This window comes from Salvelinus sp. IW2-2015, unplaced genomic scaffold (assembly GCF_002910315.2).
Source record: "Salvelinus sp. IW2-2015 unplaced genomic scaffold, ASM291031v2 Un_scaffold1203, whole genome shotgun sequence".
NCBI lineage: Eukaryota > Metazoa > Chordata > Actinopteri > Salmoniformes > Salmonidae > Salvelinus > Salvelinus sp. IW2-2015.
Window position 1 is genome coordinate 270,123 of NW_019942776.1, and position 5,603 is coordinate 275,725.

General features: G+C 43.5%; 1 long non-coding RNA gene across 1 annotated transcript; it reads right to left on the reverse strand.

The window, feature by feature from the left end:
• Positions 1-2,803: 2,803 nt before the first annotated feature.
• LOC139024220 (uncharacterized) lies at positions 2,804-3,123 on the reverse strand. Its single transcript, XR_011475510.1, has 3 exons — positions 3,053-3,123; positions 2,911-3,005; positions 2,804-2,862 (listed from the first exon to the last, which is right to left on the reverse strand). It is a non-coding gene; the product is annotated as an uncharacterized lncRNA (long non-coding RNA).
• Positions 3,124-5,603: the final 2,480 nt, after the last annotated feature.

Below are 5,603 nucleotides of genomic sequence, written 5' to 3' on the forward strand. Positions count from 1 at the left end.
AGGGAGTTTCCTCTTTTAGGCCTATTCAGTTTACTGTAAAATGCCAGAGGGAGTTTCCTCTTTTAGGCCTATTCAGTTTTAAACTTTTTTGTTTTCCCTGCTGCTTTTTGTGTTTTTTTAGTTTCCCCTTAAAACTGCTTGAAGAGGTTTTTGACTGTTTGTGTTGAGCCAGGAACCTTTGCAGTAGACCCTTGTGGTGGATTGTTGTTTAGTTTCCCACAACCCCAGCTGCGCTCTCAGGCTAGGCTAACGGCTCTCAGGCACTATGCCTGGCCGGCCAGAGAGAGGAGACTGGTCCAGCTGAACMCTACTCCAAAAGGAGAACTTTGTTCTCATCTTACCCCAAGATGGTACACTTTCTTACTTGCTGCCGTATTGACACGTTAGACCTGCAGATTGCAGGCCTAACCTAGCCACCAAGATATTGGTATTGAAACAGTGTTGGTAAGTGGTTTGGTTTCTGCAATGGTTGAGTGAGAACCCAGAGACTAGCCTGACCTGTCCTCCTGGTCCTAATCTCATCAACATTATTCTAGCAGCCCTGGCTGTGTGATAGCAAGGCTGTCCCTCAGGCAGGGTGCTCTCTGCTCAGAAAGAAAAGTACTATATTCTAGCAGGCCGCAGAACTTAAGCCTAGTTCACATTGGCAGTTTGAAGTGACATAAATCCTATTTTTTTTGCATATCCGATTAAAATCTGTAATTTTTCCTGCAGTCTGAACAGCCAAAAAGTACATGGGAATCGGATATTTCAAGCCACCTTCGTAGGTGGTTTGAAATCAGATACAAATCGGATTCCTGGCCAAGCGACATGTCTGAACGGTCAAATCTGATCATTATTTGCCCTCAAGTGCTTTTTAAAAAACTTATTTGGCATATCCTTTTGCTTGCTAGCTACTCTGTTGACAGTTTGAGAAGAACATGTGGTAGCTAACTAGCTTGTTAATTGTTTAAAAACAAATGACTGAATGTGCTAAACAGCTACCTAGCTAGCTAGTTCACTGATGTGGCTAGCTAAACAGCTAGCTAGTTGACAGCTGTGGCTAGCTAAACAGCTACCTAGCTAGCTAGTTGACAGCTGTGGCTAGCTAAACAGCTAGCTAGTTGACAGTTAGCTAAACAGCTACCTAGCTAGCTAGTTGACAGCTGTGGCTAGCAAAACAGCTATCTAGCTAGCTAGTTGACAGCTCTGGCTAGCTAAACAGCTACCTAGCTAGCTAGTTGACAGCTGTGGCAAGCCAAAAAAAGGACTCGTTTGGAAAGTTTGATTATCTTATCCTTTGAGGCTTTAAAAATGTTCTTACACTACGATTTTGAACATTGAAAGCAACTGGGAAGCTAAACAGCTACCTAGCTAGCTAGTTGACAGCTGTGGCTAGCTAAACAGGACTCATTTTGAAAGTTGGATCACCTTCCTGAGGCTTTAAAAATGTTCTTACACTACGATTTTGAACATTGAAAGCAACTGGGAAACGTCCATGGCGGTGCTAGGAGGCAGGAGCACCACCACCAATCAGCCTACACCAGTGCGTGCACACCCGTCGTTACTATGACAACTAGTTTAGCAATGTCAGCAAATGACTGATGTCTGAACACACACACACACACACACATCTGATTTGGTCACATGTAACTTGCTGTTTGTATTCCAAGTATTCCACAGTCAGTATTCCAAAACGTATTTGAAAAACAACTGATTTGAGCATTAAGGCCTGCGGTGTGAACAAGGCTATAGTTGCCATGGGAGCCGTGATGAGGGGATTTTTAGAGGAGGGTTTGGCAGCAGGGATTTGGGAGGTCCAATCACCCTGCCCTGGCTMTTTCTCAATTATCCAAACGATCTGTCCAGGTGAAAGCCAGCCTAATGATGAGCTTCCACCATCAGCGATGCATGAAGGGGAGGAGGTGACAAAAGGAATTGATATTTGAACTAGTGGAAATAGAGCCCCTTCTCCTCTCGCTCCACTCTGCCTGTCCTGTTTCCTAAGTAACTGGTTCTGCTGCATTTAATAAATAATCAGGCTAATCCCCTTAGCTAATCCCCCTCATGGTCCATTATGCTTTAATGTGCCTCCTCAACATAAGCTCGTGATTTGGCCAAAGTGTTCTCTGCGGAGGCCCTATGTGGTCCTGGGTTTGGAGTAGAAATTAGGGGAAGCTAAGGGACAGTGAATGTAGAACAGACTAAATTCCAGTATCTGGCTATCTGCTCATGGTGAGCTAGCTACCTACCTTACCGTCTATGTTGAGGTGTTCACCGACACAACACTGAATCAATTGAGTCAGTCCGTATATAGTTTTTCAGACTGATATTTCACCGGAGGTGTTTGTTTCAGTGTGGTACCATCTGTGTCAGGTTGACACACTGTATAGGCTCTGCTCCATGGATAGACCTCACTCTGACTATGTGCTGAGGGGAGGTTGGATGCAGACAGTGATGCTTTGTGGGTTAGGACCAATGATGTATATAAACCCTGGATTGCTGAAGCTATTTACTGGTCAATGAGAGGCTTTGAAGTAGGGCTGTCCCCAACTAGAGAAAATCTTGGTTGACCCGAGAGTCGTCTGTACTTTCGACCAATCGATTGGTCGAAATTAAAAAGTATTTTTTTTAAAATATATATACATCCTATGTGTGTTAATAAAATCAACTATATGCACTGACCTTGTCTGACGCTTCAAGTGCAGCGACCACCACAGAACATCAACAGTGTGTATCACTCCTCTCTGCTGCAGCGACCACCACAGAACATCAACAGTGTGTATCACTCCTCTCTGCTGCAGCGACCACACAGAACATCAACGTGTGTATCACTCCTCTCTGCTGCAGCGACCACCACAGAACATCAACAGTGTGTATCAACTGCCTCTGGCTGCAGCGACCACCACAGAACATCAAAAGTGGTATCACTCCTCTCTGCTGCAGCGACCACCACAGAACATCAACAGTGTGTATCATCCTCTCTGCTGGCAGCGACCACCACAGAACATCAACAGTGTGTATCACTCTCTCTGCTGCAGCGACCACCACAGAACACAACAGTGTGTATCACTCCTTCTCTGCTGCAGCGACCACCACAGAACATCAACAGTGTGTATCACTCCTCTCTGCTGCAGCGACCACACAGAACATCAACAGTGTGTATCACACTGTCTCTGCTGCAGCGACCACCACAGAACATCAACAGTGTTATCACCTCTCTGCTGCAGCACCCCAACGAACATCACAGTGTGATCACTCCTCTCTGCGCAGCGACCACCACAGACATCAACAGTGGTGTATCACTCCTCTCTGCTGCAGCGACCACCACAAAATCAACAGTGTGTTCACTCCTCTCTGCTGCAGCGACCACCAAACAGACATACAACAGTGTGTATCACTGCCTCTCTGCTGCACGCACCACCACAGAACATCAACAGTGGTTATCACGCTCCTGCTGCTGCAGGACCCACCACAGAACATCAACAGTGTGTATCACTCCCTTCTCTGCTGTACAACGCGACGCGACCACAGAACATCAACAGTGGATATCACACTGGTCCGTGTTGCTGAACTGCAACATAATTACAGCCATTTCTGACTGAAAAGTCTGATTGGAAGTTAGATGTGTGGAATACATTTGACTAGTTGTGGAAAGTTCTGGAGATCAAGAAAAATAAGGTAAGGAGAAAGCTCTGCCTGCATATTATCTGTGCCAAACAGGTGCTGTTAGATTACAATATAATTTTTTGGGACCATTTGGAACAATGTAAACAACACTAAATAAATTATAAGCGTACCGGAGAGTCTGTTATCTGTTTTTTTTTGGGGGGGGGGGGTGGGCTTTATTACAACAAAGTAAAAACAGTGACATGCATTCGTGAACGGTTTATTTATTATACAGTAACCTATATACTGTAAGTATTGCATTTTTTAAATTTAGTAGGATCCCCATTAGCCAACGAAGTATAGGCCTAAGTTACGGTATTAAGTCTAAACAGGATGCGCTCTGAGGCCTACAGCTCGATGGTGGTTACACAAGGCTGCTAATGATAATGACATTACTTATTATAATGATGATCATAATAATAGTAATAATAACAAGAAGGAGATCAAGAAAAAGGAGGGTTATTATTATTATTATAAATATTTCTGACAATTTGGAACAGTGACACTAAATAAATGTTAAGTTATACCAGAGAGACTGTTCTTGTAAAGCTTGTTATTTATCAGACGTTGTGGTTGCTTGAGGCTTGGTGCTCACGGAATCCCTAACCTATTAAACGAACACTCAAACATATATACAGTTGAAGTTGGAAGTTTACATACACCTTGGCCAAATACATTTAAACTCGGTTTTTCACAAACATTTAATCCTCGTAAAAATTCCCTGTCTTAGGTCAGTTACGATCACCACTTTTATTTTAAGAATGTGAAATGTTAGAATAATAGTAGAGAGAAWGATTTTATTTCAGCTTTTTATTTCTTTCATMACATTCMCAGTGGGTCAGAAGTTTACATRYRCTCAATTAGTATTTGGTAGCATTGCCTTTAAATTGTTTAACTTGGGTCAAACGTTTCAGRTAGCCTTCCACAAGCTTCCCACAATAAGTTGGGTGAATTTTTGCCCATTCCTCCTGACAGTGCTGGTGTAATTGAGTCAGGTTTGTAGGCCTCTTTGCTCGCACACACTTTTTCAGTTCTGCCCACAAATTTTCTATAGGATTTGAGGTCAGGGCTTTGGTGATGGCCCACCTCCGAATACTTTGACTTTGTTGTTCTTTAGCCATTTTGCACAACTTTGGGAACTATGTTTGGTCATTGTCCACTTGGAAGACCATTTGCGACCAAGCTTTTACGTTCTGACTGATGTCTATGCATGTTGCTTCAATACTATCTACATTCATTTCTTATCCTTATGAGGCCTCATCTATTTTGTGAAGGTGCACAAGCACCCCACAACATGATTGCTGCCACCCGTGCTTCAGCGGTTGGGATGGTGTCTTTCGATTTGCAAGCCTCCCCTTTTTCTCCAAACAATAACGTGGACAAACGGTTCTATTTTTGTTCAATCAAGGACCAGAGGACATTTCTCCAAAAAGTAGATCTTTGTCCCATTGTTGCGTTGCAAACCGTCAAGTCTGGCTTGTTTTATGGCGGTTTTGGGCATGGCTTCTTCCTGCTGAGCGGCCGACTACGCTATGTTCATGCGATATGGGACCGTTTTACTGTGTAATTATAGATACTTTTGTACCTGTTTCCTCCGCATCTTCAACAAGGCTCTTTGCTGTTGTTTGGGATTCGATTTGCATTTTTACACCAAGACGTTCATCTCTAAGAGACAGAATGCGTCTCCTTCTGAGCGGTATGACGTCTACGTGGTCTCATGGTGTTTAACTTACGTACTATTGTTTTGTACAGATGAAGTGGTAATCAAGCGTTTGGAAATTGCTCCAAGGATGGAACCAGACTTTGTGGAGGTCTAACCACCCACCCCACCCTTTTTTTTTCTGAGGTCTTGGCCTGATTTCTTTGATTTTCCCTGATGCAAGCAAAGAGGCAATGTGTTTCGAAGGTAGGCCTTGAAAAATCACAGGTACACTCCCTTGAGGTCAAGTGATGTC